This window comes from Poeciliopsis prolifica, unplaced genomic scaffold (genome assembly GCF_027474105.1).
Source record: "Poeciliopsis prolifica strain line A6 unplaced genomic scaffold, Auburn_PproV2 SCAFFOLD031, whole genome shotgun sequence".
In the NCBI taxonomy this organism is placed as follows: domain Eukaryota; kingdom Metazoa; phylum Chordata; class Actinopteri; order Cyprinodontiformes; family Poeciliidae; genus Poeciliopsis; species Poeciliopsis prolifica.
Window position 1 is genome coordinate 2,973,152 of NW_026562406.1, and position 19,331 is coordinate 2,992,482.

A 19,331-nucleotide genomic window follows, 5' to 3' on the forward strand; every position below is an offset into this window, starting at 1 on the left:
CGGTGGGGCAGATCTTCGATGACCTCCACTGTCTGGGGAACCACCAGGATTACGGAACATTTCTTCACTCACACAGAGTGCTGAGGCAGGAAAAACTTCACACCAGCCTCCTGATGATGCTTTTTTCAGAGCTGGGGTTCTTCCAGCGTGTGGATGAACGCCATCTTACTGCCGACAGAGCGCTTTAGAGCTCTCCGCCTCGTATTGTCGAAATGTTAGCTTACGCTTTAACGCCATTGCAGTTACTTTTATTTGTGGTGTGTTTTTGCTCTCACCCTGGAAACGCCCAATTGCCCCAAACCGCTCCGTTTTTCCTCCAAGGCCATTGTTTGAGAATTTAACTCTCACAAGGTTTCTGTGGAATTTAAAGCTGAGAAAAAGTTGAATATTTCACAGCAGATTATTTACCAGGAGGATCAGAAACAAACGTCAAGCTAACAGTTCTGTCAGGCAGGAAGACTAAATGAAGCAGCAGAGGCTACATTTGAGCAAGGAACGCAAACAAGAAACCCCAGAATCACGTTTTCCACGAGAGACGTCACAATTAGTGTGGAGAAAACACAATCAACTCATTAATAACTGGAAGTCAAAAAGATTAAAATAGCTTTAAATAATACAAGCCATGGCAACACCTCACAGATAACCACTGAAATCGGAACAAAGAAACAAGGAAGGACAAGGTTAAGTAGATTGTTTAGTAGGGAAGTGTTTGTCTTGAGTCCCTATTTTAGGAACCCCCACAGGATTTGGACGGAGCCCACAGCAGCACAGTAGTGTCTTCAGCAGAAAGGTAAGTGTTAAAGTAGGCCAATTACACTGCGGGGATTGGCTGGGCTGAGATCAAGTCTTTAGAAAGGAGGCCAGGATGCCAAACGATGAGCAACTATTCTGCTCAGCTCGGCAAGCAAAGCCTGTCTGGCCCAGCCGCAACGCGAGGCCCAAAGACCTGCAGGTCTCACGGTCCCACTGAGCCCCGTTCCAGATATGTCACTTAATCATGTGCAGAGCCTGGAAGGTCCCTCAAGCAGAAGGGCTGGCGTCCGTCTTCGCAGTGGACAAATGTGTGAAAAGGACTGAAAATCTTGAGTAACTGATCACTGCTAATGTTTTTTTTTTTTTTCCTCCAAGTGTTTTCTTTGGAAGCTGTTAAATCTCATCAATGGAAAACTTACAAATGACTTGCATTTATGTAGAACTGACAGATCAGAGCATTAAGTTACACATCTAATTAAATGCAGTAGACAATGATAAAGTTTTAGTCTTTCTCTCTTGGCGTACTTCCAATATTTTAGCAAATATAAAGTCCATTTCAAATTGTTCTTTCTTTTTTTCTTTCTCCAGTTCTTTTTCTTGTTGTTGACTGCAATCATGTGTCATCACAGTTTTCTCATCAGACTGATGATGATTCCTGAAGTGTCTGTGAAATGACTGATATGTAGGAATAAGTTGTCTCACAAAAATCCTTTATTAAATGCTCATTTTAATTTAACCTTTATTTAACCGAGTAAGTGGACTAACGACAACAAGCTGTTGAGAAAGCAACAAATAATAGTACAACAGAATATTATAAAGAAGAAAAATGTCATTCAATTTAAAAAAATATATGAAACTCAATAAACTATAATACATGACAATTCAACAGCTGTGAAAACAGATGCATTGTTCATGCACAATGGTTTTTACGGAGTTTATACAGGCTGATGCTGAAGTAAGCATGCTGTTTCAGGTGCTGCAAAATGAAAGGAGACTTGGTCCAGCAGTGGACGATGAATACATTAGGATGAAAAGCATGGATGGGTTCTGCCAATCATAATGTTATCGATTAATTTATGCTAATTGATCAATCTGTGTGAGTGAAGAAATGGCCAGCTGATAAGTGAGTATGCATGAGTTCAGTGGATATTACAATCCACTGAACAAAGCAGCAACAAAGCGGATTGCAGAGCAATAGATGGACAATTCTGTCCTTTCTGTGCCTTGACGCTAAATGACTCGAGCTTCATTTTCAGAATGAAACGTTTTCATTAAATCTTATTAGCATCAGAGGTGAATGTTCTGAAGCAACAAAATAATGCTATGTTGAGTTAGGCAGTCTTCTGTAGAGGATAGGATGTATTCCTTTGACCCTGACCAATCAGCTAACTATGTGTTGCCAACAGCGCTGGTCTTTAAGTAGGACACAATTTTCTAGTTTTACCTGTGGTTATAATGGAATGAGCCATACCAGGTCCAAAATAAATTTCTAATTGTTTTTTATTTAAAAAAAAACAGAAACTCAAACACATGCTTTTTTTGCTATCACAGCCAAGAGTTTTATTATTTTTCGTTAAATAATGAAAGCTTCCAGTGTGAACAGAATGAGAGTCCCATTATTATCGTTTCTACAGAGGCTGGAGGGGTGAAGCAATAATTTTGATTAAGCCACCGAAATGGCCGGAGCTGCTTTTGACTGGATTGGCTCTCTCAAAGATCAGACACGTGCCAAAGTGAAGCGCTTTGAACGTCCTCTTTTAACCGCTCTGTTTGCGTAGGAGCGCGTCGCCCCACGCCCCGCGAGAAGAGGCCGTTGTTGGATTGCAAAGCGCAGATGTGTATATTGCAGGGCGCCGGAGGTCAGTGTGGTAAACAATACTCCCCGTGATAAATCCTGCTGTCCGTTCTTTGTGTGCGCCTTGCTCTTTTTGATTTATTCCTTTAGAGGAGGAAGGCAAAGAGAACACATAGATAAATAATTCAGAGGGACATTAACATGAAAGAGGACCGCGGGGAAACAAAAACACAACCATTTGGGTCGATGTGCCGTTTTGGATTAAACCAGACATGGAGGGTTTTTGTATGTGTGTGTGCGTGTGTGTGTGCGTGTGTGTGTGTGTGTGTGTGTGTCTGTGGGCCACTTAGAATGGCTTTGCCAACAGCACAAGGCAGGTGAATGTCTCACACATGATCACTTCCTCTATTTCACTGCTGGAGATGAAGCTGCACAACAAACTGGATGGTGGGACTAAATTAGGCTGACACTTGTGCATTATATTAGTGACAGCCATAATAAATAAGACAAATATTAGCCACCAGCGAACTAAGGCGACGGCGCACAGGGATCCAGCAGGTGGAGAAACAGCAGTGTATAGCACCATCGTCTCTTTCTTTTCCTTTAGTCTCCGACCATCCTTCAATAAAATGCATGAATAATGTGTCACTAAAGCTCGGTCAGACTTCCCCAAATTTCAAAACCGATTCTGTCTGTGACTGAATAAAATTACTCGAGAGGCTAATTGTAAGTGACCGCAGGAGCAAAAGGGGAAAAAAGAAACGTTTTTGTGGTAATACGGTGAATTTTTGCTACCGTAGTTGCCAGCAGCAGGTTGGTGGCGCAATAAAATATGTGCCACCGACCTGCTGCCAAGGGCAGTAATAGACCTAAACATAACAACAGGAAAAAGAACCTTAAACAAATCGGCAGTGGAGCGATTTGCCCTCAGTTCTGTGAAACTGTTCAAAACTGCACTGCTGCATTTTGGACTAATTCAAGATGTCACTGCTGGATAGAAGAAACGGTTAGCTCACATTTTGCGTTGCGAGTATAAATCCTGGAACACAGCACCCTTTTTTTTTTTTTTTAAAGAATACAATAGAATAGAGTTAAATTTACTGCACTTTGGACAGGATCCTTTTCTCTGACACTACTGTCAGAGTCCAGGCTCACTCCTGCTGCTCCGGCACATCACAGCATGCAGGATGTCACTGGCATAAAACATCCTGAGCAAGGTACGGCAGATGCTGAAGGACCTCAGGTGCCTCAGAAAAAACAGAGGCGACTTTGGCCCTTCCTCTTTAGAGCAGTCCAGTTTGTCATCAATATGGAGTCCCAGGATATTTGTAATCCTTCACAATGTCTGCTCTGGATATCAGGTGAACCAAAGACCAGATGTGCCACAGAAGTACGGTTTGTGAACCAAGAAAACCAACGATACCGCGTGGAACCAGTACATGTTTTCTGTATTTTCTTTGTACTACCGTAAAACTGGGCAAAAGTAATACTAAATGACAATTTTTTTCAGACTCTTGTAGAATTTATGTCCACAAAAATAAACACGCCACAAGGAAATCCCTTTAGCTGACAGAGCAGGCAGTGCGTTGGTAAATCACGCACCCAAACCTTATTTCCAAGGGGCGACTCTGCTTTGCCCAAAATCACATTTGTAATTTCTCTACAGTGAACTGCGGTGTGTTTGTCAGGGAGTTTGTATTTATATTTGCCGGGTCCGTCTCGCTGACGGCCTGCTGTTGTGTTTCGGTCTGGCTGTGTGTAGGGGAGCTGAAGGCGCTCGTGATTGAATCCCCCGCTGTGGCAGAATGCCAGCCTGTCCGTGAAATGCATACAGTCAAAGTCTACTGCATCAGTCAAGTTGACTGACAAGCCGGCGGCCCCCGGGGAGCCGAGCAAGGTGTCGAGGCGTTCGGCTCACGGCGTCCTTCAAGGCCGCGCTGTCGCTCAGACGTGGTAAAGGTCACGATGTAGGAACTTAAAAACATCTTTTTCTTTTTACACAGTTTTGCTAAGTCCTGCCGTGGTAGAACGGTGTCATTATCTATTTGGTTTTGGCAGCGCATGTCAGCTCTGCATAAATCACTTTGCCACGTTGAAAGCGTTGACGTTTATGGGATGAAAACATTGTTATCGGAGAGGAACTCTGTGAATTTTAAATTCAAATTGATTCTCATCAACACAAAGAATCAAATTCTAAAGTAGGACTTAACGTAACCCTCGAAAAAGATGCAACATCTTTGGATTAGAACCGACTGAAAACGTTCAAGCTGTGTCAATGTTTGCAAAATGAACTCCTGTTGCCAGAGACACTGACACACACAAGTCACAGCCGGAAACCGCTGGAGTGTGTTCCCAGGCTTCGTCTGCCACTCTGGTTATGATCACGATGCTGACCTCTGTGAGATTGCGAGCTCCCTCCTATTTCCTCTTTCCGCACCATTTGCGCTGACTTTCTGTGGGCTGCAGTAAACTGCATGCCTTTGCCTGTTTATCGCTCGCATTAACTGCCTTTTTACGTGCAAGTGTGTGGCACAGAATCGACGTGTAGAGGTAAAAAAAACGAACAAAAAAAAACCCCAAAACAAACTCTATCCTTTGGAAAATGTCATCATCTAAATACTTTCTGTGTTCAATAGGCAGCAAGAATGTTTTCACCTTTACCTATGACGACGTCTGCATCAGTCAATGAGCTCATAAAGTTTTAGTTTGAGGCACAACATTCAAGGGAGTTTTGCTACAATGTGAGCCAGAAAGCCATCCTCCCATTTCTCGACAAACAAATGTCTACTGTGATGTCAGCGCCGCAAATTCAGATCATGAAATACCTTTGCTAAGCAGATGGAGAAATGGGAAGCGGGATGCGGTGGGGACTCTGATGACATTTGGCTACGATTCAAAGGCACCTTTCCGAGCAAGCAGGTCAAGCCTGAATCCCCTGGGGTATCGTTGAAACCCAAAGATAATCGGATGTAAAAGAGGAGATAAACACGCCCAATGATTCCACGTGAAGGAACGAGGGAATGAGGGACTTGGGACAGGGAGCGGCTAACACAAATTACACAATTTGACTCAAATTAGAGGAAAGCGTACCAACAAAGAGCAAAATAATAATAAAAAAAGGTGTCCTTCTTTTTTTCTTTTTGTATGCAGTGTCATAAGCAGACATTTCCAGTCACTCATCACTGGCAGGAATGAAAAGTTCATGATCGCCAGTGATGGCGTTTGCATCTGAACCGCTCTTTTTTCAGGGGGAAATGATAATGGACATAATTTTACATGCAAGAATAAAGAACACAAGTTTGAATTTGGTGTAGACTCTCTCAGACAATTTTAGACTCAGAGAGGTCTGATCAAAAGTCTTAGGATTTGGGCAGGAGGGAAATGGCTGCTATTTATATGTTGTGCTGCGAGTTCACAGTTAGCGATGGCGTAGACACTTTGGAAATGTAACTTGATTTCTGATAGCACCTGTTAGTTACTTAACTGACTACTTGATATTGACAGTCCCAAGGATACTTTATGAATCACTTTCAGCTGGTCAGTGGTTTTTCATTGAACTGGTCGTTCTTTATCAGCTCTGCTAAACTAGAACCGGTTCACATTGTACAGTTTTGTCACATTTCTGAGATCTCTTCATGCTGTCTTTCTGGCATCTTTCTTTCTGAGACCTTTTTCATCTGATGCCGTGTTTGCTAATACTCTTTATTCTGATGCAGAGATCTGAAGGCTTTTTGCCTGTGGTCTGACATCTGAGGCCGTTTGTTCTGATGCACGAGGACACTTCCCCAACATCTGAGGAAGTCCTGAAATGCTCGCCGTAGTTCTGCCTCGGCTGGCTTCTCAGTAAATATTGTGATAGTGGGGATTATCAGGGCTGTCCTCTCTGTTTTTAGGATTATTGTGATGTGGTGTGAGAACATGCTCTGGATGCGGACGGCATTACGGCCGACAGATTTACACAGATAATCTCCTCTACGGGTTTAACGACAATTTTCAGAATGACTTATCTCTTTATCACATTCCACATAGGTCTACCAGAGGTCTTAACGCCAACATGCAGAACGATGATAATCACTCCTATGAGCGATTTCTACAACTTCTACAAAAGACTTTCAGATGTTTTCACTGCGGCAATGAGGAGTTTGCATTCTACATTTCTTTTGCGAGGAATCGACCTTGTTCTCATTAATAGTGAAACCACAATCAATGTGTGAAACCTGGCTTTAACTATGACATATGAAACCTGTATGTTCCCCGTTAAACAAGCAACACATTCCCCGTTACTTTTGTGTTTTGTTTTTTTCCCCCTTCCCCACACAGTGTGTATTTCTTTGAAAAGTTTGTTAGAGTTATCAGAGACACGCGACCGGGATCCAGATACAGTTTGGCAGTGAATCAATGCCATAACGAGGAGCCGTTTCGAGAGCATATGGGCATCTCCACATCGAGCTGAAAATCTCTGACGGCGCGCAACGGCTGTGTAATATGTAGAAGTGGAAAATAAATCCTGTGGGAAATGACAGCCAAAAGTGGCTCATGTGAGCATCAAAAACAATAAATAAATAAAAGTTGGCAAACATCTCCTCACCAAAAAAAAAAGACAGTTTGCTGTTATTGTCAAAAGAAACCAAATAATACATCTATGCTTTTACTTCCAAGATCTCTTGGATTTTACAGATCAGATTATTTATTTTGCAAAAGGAAAGCACGATGTGATGTAAATCGGATCAAATTAAATCTGCTTTTTAACATTTTTGTATTGACTCCAAAGGGCATTTATTGGTGATAGTCTTTGCACCATTTTCTACCGTATGCTGCATGCCACAGGATGTTTTGTGTCCATTCAGTTGCTTTTGGTTCGGTCCAGAGTCATGAACTCCTGTATCGCTAAACATCAGAACAAAGGAAAAAAAATCTGTAAATGTAGGCTGTTGTAAGAAATAATACTAGCAAGGAATATTAGATAAAAAAACCAACTGAAACCTGACATATAAACTCATTTTAAGGCGACTTGTGTAATCCATCAAAGTGCTTAACAATCAAATGAAATCAAGGTGGTTCAGCAAATGGGTGCACATTTTTTGGTGGGGATGAAATGACAACGTATGGGAGCAAAATGGTGCCACAAATTATAACAAAAATGCAGAATGATGCACATTCAGTTATTTATTTTTAAAGAGTTTGAATTTCCTCTATTTGTACGGATGCATGTGTGGTCTCACCTTTTAAGATCATTTCTCCATCCTCGATACTTGCATTTTACTGCGTCCAGAGGCTTTTTCCACAAAGATCCATTGTTACCATGACAATCTAAGGGAACTAGGTAAAAAAAAAAAAAGGGACGACTCCAGATGCATCCAAACTGCATGCTGCTCTCTTGTTATTCAAGCCTGGCAACCTGACAAACCTCATCATCATCTCATTGAAAGCTGCACCTGCAGCAATTCGGCTGTGCTGCTTCAGCTCCTGATTTGTGTACGCGTTGGAGAAGTCTGTTAGAGAATCTCTGCTGGTTGATGGAAGCTACTGGTTTTTTTTTTTGGTTTGGATGTTTGTTCATCACAATGCCAGCAGTATCGTTCAAGAATTGTGCTAACCAAGCTGCCGAGTGGAGGCGATAACACGGTTAGCTTCATTGGACGCAACGGCGGTGGCCACTTGCAAACCTTTATGCTTTGTACTGGGAGTAAAAACAAGCAGGCTTACAATCTGGTGTTTTGATCAATTATTCAGCTTGGAGCTGAGTCTCTTTTGTCTTGGTTGTTGCTGTAGCCAATAGTCCATGACAATCTGGCCACAGAAAATCCTTTAGTCTGCTCTGAATATGTTGTGACCTTTCGTACGGATCCCTGCAGAATGCCCCAGACACGGCTTGCAGCTGCAAGACTTTGGCTGCAATCAATACTAATCAATTTGCCAGTCTGTTAGCTAATAACAAGCTGAGAACCCGTGGCTCGGAAAAATATGTCTCCCAGATCTCTTTAATTTGTCATAATAGGAGGTCAGAGGAAGCCAACCTGATTATCTGGATGAGTCAGATTCCTCATCTGTGGAAAATGGCATTCAGAACACAGCAGGGTTATTTAAGGAGACCTACTTATGCTTTTCGGTCAACATTCGCTGTCAGCTGGATTTGATTTGGAAATCTGGCTGTTCCTAATCACATTTTAGCACCACTGGAGCCCTGACATATGGGAACACGAAGAGTTACACCTTTCAAAACGAGCAGAGCGCACACAAAGAATAACCCAAGTCAAACAAAGAGAAACTTCCAGCAAGGCCTGCTAGTAGATTTGTCACTCAGAACATACGTAATATGGAATTAAATATCCTCAGATTCATTGTTTTGGGTGTCAGCTAATGGTCCAGTCGAGAGTGGTATTACTGAAGCATTTGGACATGGTGTTGTTGAAGCTATAACGTGATTCATTAGTGCAGAATATTTTGCCCGCATATTCAGATGTATTTATAAATGAATAATAAATATATTCACAATCTGAAGCACAGACTGGTGAGGAGGCAGGACAGACTTGTATATTATTATATAATGCCTTAGTCCCTCTTGCAAAGATCGTCTGTACCTCAATGGGGTTTTTACCTTGTTGAATAAAGCAAAGAGTTATGAAATAGTCTCACAGGAAAGTAGCTACTCGCTGTCCTAAAAGTTGCTCATTAGTGTGATTGCTGAATCTGCATCAATTTCTATGTGTATGTAAAACATGTGGGAAGACAGACAAATCTATTGGGTTAGAGACAAAATGAGATGAGACAAAGGAGGCAAAAAGCTTTAAGAGTGTTTGGAACTACAATTAAGTCGACTTCGGTCAGTTCTCCCTCATTTCCTCCTTTATTCTTTATCTCTGCTTGGGAAACACAAAGTTGTGTTCTTTTAAAAATATCTTTTTTATTTTAGGTGTACATCATAAACACATCAATGATGAAAGTGTATCTGTGAACCACTATGGAAACCTGCTGGTCAGTGTGATGCACTGGGCAATCCCTCAGGCTGCCTGGTTTCAGTGATTTCGCCTTGCAGCGACGAACAGGCTGGAGACGCATTGATCTTAGTTGGGTTCCTCAGCCTGTCACGTCTCCCCTACTCAACACTCTGTGGCTCTCTGGAGCTCCGTCAGAGCTGTAGATCAGAGAGCCCATTAATCAAACCCAAAAGGTCAGCAGCTAAGCCCAGTTTACCCCTACTCTCTCCTTTTTGCTCACAATGGTAATGGATATGATGGTGGGTGAGTTAGAAGCCGTCCAGCTACGAAATCGTTCAGAGGATGTAGTCCTTAAAGAAATATAACTTCTGCTGAGTTTATCTCGGGTGGGAAAGTCGTTGCATTATTCTCCCATCGGCTTTTCCTACTCCTTTCTTTTGTGTGACAGCGGATAGCGGTGAGCACAGTGAATGTATGAACACATTCAGAATGACACAACTCCAGTCTGAACTGTGGAGGCTCAAATATTCAACAAAAGCGGACAGAAAGCAACAAGCAGGCTGTTCTGTTAGAATAAGAAATCAATCAAATGTTCCAACAGAATGCATTTCCTGCTCACTATTCCGTCTCGTTACACACTTTTTATACTGAGCAAAGGTCTTTCACTCACCTTTCTCTGTACATTGACATTTGTTTCCACAAATTAAGGCTGGAAATATCTTTTTCCATGAAATATTTGAATTGAATTTCTGCACAATGTCTATTCTTCACCCTATTTGTTTCTGGGTGCTAAGCACCGTCTTTTAAGCGGTTGCGCGTACTCAATCTGAAAACTACCAGGTTACGTCTTTGATCCAAACGCTGAAGTTGGGTCAAAAAATCAGGACCGTCAGTTTCTTAATTAAAGAACAGACAAGTTTCCTGATACTCTAGCCTGTTTCCACCCTCCAAAAATAGTAACTTGGCCAATCTAAATTGCCCTTTAGGTGTGGATGTGATAGTGTTTGTGTGTGGTTATTTGCTCTGTGTTGCCCTGCCGACCGATCCAGAGAGTACCCTGTGATTTTGCTCAATGGCCACTAAAGATAGACATCAGATTCGCCAAATCTCTCCTGACCAAAATACTTCTCAAAGATAAAGCAACAACAGAAAACTGGAAAAAATATATATATATATATATTTATCTAGCAATTTATTTTATGGGTTATTCCTTTCTACGTGTCGTACACTGTAATTTTGACCCTGTGGTTAAGGCGTTTGTAACCAAGCAGTTGTTTTTCCGAGTGCCACTGACTTGGCAGATACAATAACTTAGCGTTTTTTTTTTTTCCTCTGCCTCGTTTTCATTAACCTCGTTAGCTTTTGGCCATAAAACATTTACTGCCTGATGGTCCCACTTTGGTACTTTTGCTATTTTAATTTTAAAGCCACGTCTGCCCGCAGTGCATTTTATGACAATTGATCTGAAGTAAATCACAGTTTTGTCCCACTTTAGCAAAGTGCAGAGAACACTAACGAGACAGAAGTGGTGCCTGCTGGGCATACTGACGGACGAGAGACGGGCCATGATCAACAGCGTGTCTTTAACTAGGCCCACAATGCAAAATTTATCCTCGGTACCATCTTTGCTGCATGTCCTTCGTTTTATTTCACATATATTTTTTGACAATGTGAACATGTGTTAAGATAAGGCTCCTCTTACTCTTCAAGCACGTTGTGGATGTTCCAGAGCGCCATCGATGTCCACTGGTTGTCTTCCACGCCCTTCGAAACGCTTTCGTTGTACGTGACTCCTGAGAGTGTCCTTCACTTTCTGCCGGCTTCCTCTCTGCAGAGAGAATCCAATGACTTTCCCCTCATCCATAATTGAGAGGCCATGCTAGGTGCCTGGAGAGCTGGAATGAATTAGCTGAAGGTATTAATAGGCATCTAAAAATACAGCTTCAAGTTTAATTCTGGGGCCCCAAAGGGACAAGGTCTTACCGCTATTAGAAGCATTAAAAGAAAACCGTGATAAAGACGTACAGGGGCCAATCACGAAGGCGCTTTCGTGTCAAGTCGCGTGCTTTGCCAGACTTCAGCAGCGAGGAAATGAATTGGATTCAATGAAAATGTTTGAGACGTGAAAGCGGAGGAGAAACTAAAATTACACCGACTCTTTTGAAAAATGCTTTCTGCGTTATTGTGATTTCAAAACGGTATTCGACTTCTGTTTTTTTTTTTTCATTTGTGCTTAATTCGTTTCAATCAAACCTCTGTTTAATTAAATGTCTTACCTCTCTCTCATGCTGTAATTTTAATAATCTTCCCCCATCATCGCGTACCGCCCACAGAGTCTCAATAGAAACTAGAAGATGGTCGGGATAATGCGGGCGAGTCCGAGTCAAACGAGGCAGACACGTTTCAGCTTTAATGATCTAAATGAACTTATCACTGTCTCTTCCCCTTTGTGTCTGAATGCCTTGGCTGACCTGCTGTAATTACACCTTTCATCAGCCATTAGCAGGGATGGCCTGCTGGCCCCGGTGGATTGATCGGGCGTTCAGGGGAGTGCTGTTAACTGCACAGCAGAGGCGGCCGGGACCACATCCAGACGGCTGATAAGGCCAGGTACTTCAGAGAAAGGGAAATGATGGGCAAGATAATGGGAACTGCGCCGAATGCTCCAACTGTTTCAGCTTCATATTGAGATTATATCTAATGCATGAATCTGTGGCCTTACAGGCATTGAGACGCCTCTTATTATTGTACATTAACCTCTGAGATTTTTCCTCGATCGCTTCACTTTCTTCTAAGATTGCTGCTTCGACTGGAGGGGGTTCTGCATTTTTTCATTTCTGCGAATGTTATCGCTCATATTTATATTATCATTACCTGGATTTTTTTTTTTTAATCCCTTTTAGCGGTAGATGAATACATTACTTATTGGGGGCTAAATGAGATCTCATGAGACTGAAACGGAGCTGTTATTATTGAACTCCGATATAACGGAGTGTGCTTAGAGTTGGAGGGGTGAGAAAGGGAGAAATTTTTCAGTTTTCTTGTTATTCAATTTCTCTTTGAGATCTATGAAGTATTTTTGAATTGTATTGATGGAGATCCTCATAAAAACGTAGGGAGGAAAAAGTATTTTCCACTAGCAAATAAGAAACATACGTGGACTGTGACTTTAAATCCTGGGGGAAACCCTGACTCAGTGTGTTGAAACAAAAAGTGCTGATTCTTAGTAGGAGTAACTGAACCAAGGATTATTTATCCTGGGGACTTTGATGACAGGAATCAATGGAGGGCAGAGGACGAACACATGGAAACCGCCGCTGGCGTAACTGATTTTCAAAATAAATGCATTCACATTAACATGCCAGGGCTGATCACAAACCAAACGCATGTAGCTTTCTCCTACGTCGGGGAAGCTACTAATAACTAATCAAGTAAGATGAACAGAAACATATATTTCTGTTCATTTCATTAAAAACGTCAACATCCAGTTGGTGAATAGAAACTATTCGTTGCTGGGAACTTGTTGTTTTGCGAGTTACTAATAAATCTCAGGTCTTACCACCCAAGTGTCGAGTGTAGAGCCAAGTAAAGGCGTGAAAGTCCCAAGCTGAGTCCAAGTCCTGAACTTTTTTCATTTAGTACTTTTGAATGACACATCTTACACGTCATCTAAGCAGATGTGCAATTTAATCAGAGTAATAATAACTGTTGATTCTACTTTTCATCCACCAGAATAACCAAGAAGAGGAAGAAAACCTCAAAAACATTTGAGAATCAGTGCCGATGTTGCCAAAATGAATAAAACATCCTTCACCTCAGAAAAGGAAGAACTTTATGATCCAGATTATTGTTTTTAAAAGTGATTTCTCTACAAAATGAAAATTATCAGCATGTTAAGCAGCTGGAACTTTATAAACTTATTTACAATATTACAGAAGTAAAATTTGATTATTGGAGCAATAACTCAAATTATTTATACAATCTTGTAGAATTGATTGTTTTTTTTTGTTTGTAAATTTTATGAGACATGATTATGGTGCTGCTACCTGCCAGCTTGGACTCATCCGCTGCATTTGTGGTTGGGGCTCGAGGCCCAGAGGTTCGCTGCCCACGCACAACAATCCGAGACATTTCTGTTGCAAACCAGTCCAGCCGCCTCGACAAAAAGTCTTTTCATGAGGTCTGCAGACTGATTTACCGTCCGATTTAAAAGCCAATCTCTATTCTATCATCAATTTTCATTCAAATTAGAACGTCTTGACTTTCCAGGCTTGATTGAATCAGGGAAGACAAAAAAAAACAAAACAAAAAAAAAAACAATTGTTAAGCTAACGCCAAGTTTATTTTAGCTCTTATAAATAGCGCTGATTCATCAGTGTTGGCGAATAACTTTTAAATGTCCAAATGATGTTAGATGTTGCTGCTTTTTTCCTAAAGCCTTGATCACCTTGCAATCAGCTCAAGCAAATGAAGTAATACGTTGCTTTCCTCCGTTGTGTTAAGAGTTGAAATGAGTGCATCTAACTTTGGCAAATTAAAAGTTAAAGTTTATATTCAATTAAAATCACGTTTCACACTGTGAAATGTTGGACACTTGTTTCATTTGTAAATCTCAGGAGGTCACGACTGCGTTTGGCGGCAGAAAAGTACAGAGGATCATCTGATTAAAAGTTTTTTTGTTGTTTTTTTAAACAGGCAATTTGTGTTCTACAAATTTGCCTATGGAAAAAAAATAAAGACAGAGAGAAAGATCTTAAACTATAACATTGTAAGATAAAAGAAAAGACAAAAATACCTGCTTGGCATTATTGGGTGGAGAAGATATTGAAAAGAAACATTGTTTTATTAGTTCATTTCGACTGTAGGGAATGAAGGGGTCTTCATAATGTCCATTGGTGCAGAAAATGTAACTATATACGGTTCCAAATCCCAATTTAATTTTAAGTTTCACTTTCACAGTGAAAGTTGTTGCACTTTCAGCTTCAGACGTGTTTAGACAAGACCACAGTTGTTGTCTGCTGGGTTCCAGCTCTGGAGCCACAAACGGCTCTTTGGCTCACTTCATATACCAAACGATAATTCACTGCCTTGTTTTTATTTTGTTTTATATGTTTGTTTTACTTCTTTGTTTTGTTCTGTGGCCCCATGAAGAAACACTGGCCCATCCCGGCCCGCCTGGCGAATCTGGTCTGCCTCTGCGTTTATGGCAGCTCTGGCATCTTCCCTTCACCGACTCCAGGGTTGCAATTAAGGATAGGAACCCAGTGTGCTTTTATTCGCATTTAAAATCTTACTGAAAGTACCTTTAAGTAATGGAAAGAACTGCATAGTTACCCACCTACTGTTTGAGTAATATGCAACATGCAGCATTTTCTTTTCCTTCTTTTCCCTTTTTCCGATTTCAGCACACCTTGTTCATAGAGCTGGAAGAGAGCGCAGCTCCACACTCACCGGCTTATTCGCCGTCGCCGTAGCTTGCAGAAAGAAATGAGGCAAACAGAACTGCAGACACAGAGTGGACGTCACAGTAACAGGAGGAGGGAATATTGGGAAGTGACCAGAGGTGTGCGGCGGCCTGGATCCTGGACACCGGCACGGCCTCCTTTCCGCTGAAACCCACTTTCTGTTTGTGTAAGATATCGGGTCTTTTCCAGTCGGTGGTCATGTTGAAATGACATCACAAGTGACTGGTGTGAAAGTCCAGAGTCCTTTACGATGCTCTCCCCAAGCAGCTTAAAGTAATCAAACTTGTGACATGACAAATTTGATTCCGAGCCACACGACTAGAGTCTATGCCTTTGCAAACGCACCAGCGCATGTCTTCAGGAAGATTTTCCTTCTTTTTTTTTTTTCAGAGCAAGACTCACACAAAAAATTATTCATTTTCACCGGCAGGCATGAACTACTTTTATGAAGTTGATGTATTACACATCGAGCGTATAATTTCTTGCTATTAACACGTTGGAAAAGCTGAGCTCAAAGTGCACGCAAATGGACTTTGGCCATGGGTAGTTTCGTCTGTAGTGAAAACAGAAGGCGCTAAACTTCATTGAGGCAGTAAACCCTGTAAAATGTGAAATGTTGGACACTTACTTTATTTGCCAAGCCCAGGAGATCATCACTGCTCTGCGGTTTATGAAAGCGGATCCTGAAAAGGAGTTTAGGATGGTTTTTTTTTTGGTTTTTTTGCAAAAGAAGGGATTGCTAAAAACCTCACCTTGAAGATTCAGCCTTTCTTCACAGTGGCTATCTGCCTACAAATGATGACCATGTGCAATAACAACCCTTGTTATGCTGACTGTTTGATTTACAGATTTGTTTTCTCTGTCAAATTCCAAAAATGTTAGAATGCACGCATGTTAGAAATCCAATAATCCAAACCTAATTTAGTCTAAACTTTATAAAAACTTTTCAAAGACGAAAATAACTGCTGCACCTGACTGAAAACGAGAATTTCATAAAGGCTTCTTATGGGTTTTGGCCCGCAAACCACAAATACCACTGTTGCCTTCGCAGAAAGAGGATATTTTCTTCTTTACTTGGAAAGTTTTGATACGCCTGGAACCACACACAAAAAAACCCTCTCAAACGTTTTAGTATAAACAGTTTTTCAAAGCGAATGAGCTGACCTCAACAATAACTCCTCTGCCAAGCGAAGAAGCGCTTGCAAGCCGACATCGAGAGGGCCGCAGCTCTGACAGATTTAAGGGAAGAAAATTCCCACAACTATCACAGGCGATATTTAAGTGCTGTTTTCCATCACGACTGGATCCGCTTGAGGTTAAAATGTGATTTCAGAAAGCCGAACAAAAGACTCCCAATTAATTCCCTGGCCAGTATAAAATTCCACGTTGGAGCTAATGTGACAGTAAAAGGCGCTGGGAGACGGGAGTCCAAGAAAAGCAGAAATATCTGCAACACCAAGAGCTGTCATATCGCATCGCCTTGGCAGTCGTTATATCCACAGCGTCACTGGTGTGTCGTAATGCAACGTGAGACAGTTGCGAGACTCACAAGCCCCGTTTTCAATCATTAGAAGTGGCAAAAATAAAATAAGACGTTTTGGACATCTCAGTAAAAACATGAGGTGTTAAAAAACGGTTGAAGTCCTCATGTGGTGCCTGCAACACATTGCTGTGATTCAATTTGAGGTTCTGCAGTCAGTAAGATTTTTTTTTTTTTTTTTTTTGCAGTTTGCTTCAGCTTTCTGCACGTGGCCTAGCTACAACGACTCTTGACAGAAATGGGAGATATTGAATTTACCAACAAATTAAACTTTTCAACAAATGTTGATTATCCTGCGACCATTATTGCTTAGCATCAAGAGCTCGAGAGCCATCTGGGACGAAATAAAGCAGAAAAAACAAGACCAGAGGTAAATTGCTCTACTGCCAATTAAATGGTGACTCTCTGCACTGGCAGATTGATCAATTGGGAGCCAATCATGCATTGCCCATCCCAAGAAGTTACACATACAAACATTTAGCTGGACTATGTTTGGCTTTGATTGGAACGGAATTGAAATTCCGAAAATAAATTTGCTTGATGGAAACGCAGCAATATTTAAAAAAAAGTGTTTTCCAATAAAATGTTTTTGCTCTTGGATAACGTCTTGATTTCCATGTGCATTAGAAAGGCCTTTTCTGCATCACAGGCGTCGAGTGGCCAACACCCGGATGTCACGAAACAACAGGAAGTAGAAGGAGGATGACGGTTTGTCTTTGGGGTTTTTTCGGACAACGTGCTGGTGACTCCACCAGAGCTCTCACAGCATCATACAGTTGATGAAACGTTGCGTGTTTTGAATCCATAGTTTTTCTGTAAAATCACTTACTAGAATTTCTCCCAAATGCCACACATGTTACTGCTCACATGTTGAAGAGGTTTGTCGCTCCTGAACAACACAGATGTCTCAAACGTTCTTCTGTAAAGACATTTTTCTCTCCACAGTTGCATTAGTTTTCCTGGTATCTTGTGTTTCATATTGGGGAATCCAGCCATTGGATCCTGAATGGGTATAAGGTCTGGAGTCCGTGGTGACCAATCCGTTTGTGTAAATGATGAAACACCGCACAGTTTAGGGCTGATGAATCTTGGCACTGGAATCGTCAGAAAGGATGTTCACTGATGGAACAACCGGGTCAGTCAGTGTGTTCAGGTAGTCAGCCCTGACCTCATTCTTTGGCCACGTAATGTGCGCGCACCTCTCGTCTTACTCTGATGCTCCAATCACACTTAAACAGAGCAAAGTTTGTACTCAGTGGATCACATGGGACCTGATTCTGGTCTTCTTAGAAGACCAGTGGGAATTTGGAGTGATCAGCTTCACAGCTGACTGGTTTGCTGAAGATTACGCTGCCGTTTACTCCCAAAACCTGTTGCCCCATCTGCATCGCGGCCGTGGACCATTCACAATCCAGAGATGGTGAGTTTAAAACTGTGACCTGAGTAACACTTAAGTAGCAAAAATAAAACCTAAAAACCTCAGACTCAGCTTAGACTTGTGCTCTTAAAGACTTGAGACGCAACTTGGAAACTTGGTTTGAAACTTGAATCGTGGTAACAGGTTTGATGGATTTGATGAAAAAAAAGAAGTTTGTTTCTGCTATTAGACTTGTACCTTGAGTCTGAATCGGGTCGAAACACCTGACCTAGAAAAAAAAAAGCAAAAATCACTTCTGAGCAAATCTGTTATTTGCAATAGTTCTACTGTTGTTTTTAACTATTTGACTTCACCAGATGTTTAAGTGATCCCCAATCATGATTTAGGATTGTCTTCTGACCGCAGTTCTGCAAAAAATAATGGTTCCCTACTGTTCCTCCAGCTTTTAAAAACGTGCTGACAGCTCTTTCCCCAATTGCAGTAGCTCCACCGATCTCATGTTCTCCTTGCCCGATTCTTCCCAGTAACTCGACCCTTCTGAAAGAGATCGAAATCACTCTCTCAACCACGGGATGCGGCTTCCTTGATTTGTTTAATCCAAGTGGTTCCTGGTTTTGAACATGCAAAACGTTGTAAAAATGCTGGAGCAAATTTGGATAAGATGTACTTTTACAGGCCTGACCTCAAACCTCAACAGAGTGCTTGTTCTTTGGATTTTCCCTGGCCAGCTACATTTGCGACCACCAGTTAGTGTAGAAAATGTATGTAAGAAAAGTCGCAAAAGCCCACTGACATTTTCAATATAGAATATATTTTTAAAAAAAGGAAAAATAAAGAAATCTGAACGCCTCAGTGGATTACCTGCAGCTCCCGGTAAATCCTCTGTAAAAAATAATTAACCTCAGGAGCTTTTGATTCAATGCAAAGTAGATACCAACTGAACACAAAACCAGCTGCTTCATTAACACAGAGTGCACACATATTAACCAAACACCTGGCATCTTGTGGAAAAAATGACTACTAATGCTTAAAACAGCAGTCATGGAGCCAGATTGGCAATAGACTTGGCAAAAAGTGATTTGCTTGAGTAGTGTGTTTCTTCATTTCTGTTTGAACAATAATCTAATCCCTTTAAGGCGGCACGGAAAATCCAGAGTTAAAGTTATACATAGGAATAACTCAACGTCTCTCCGTTTAGGTCAGGCAGACAGCTGGATGCCTGAGTGAATAATCCCACTGTTTCCACTACTTAAGATGGAAAGCATACATCATAGCAATAAAAACATCACAAAACAAGACTTCAGTTTCAAGCGTATTAAGAAAAAAGCTCTCTTTATATTCTGGTATCTCTCACTAAAGGCCTGGGGGTTTATATGTTGTTTTACAGCTCGTACGTGTTCTGTATGTCGATGGCAACGTGATCGCAAATTGCTTCATGTACTGCTCTGAATACCGTGGTTAT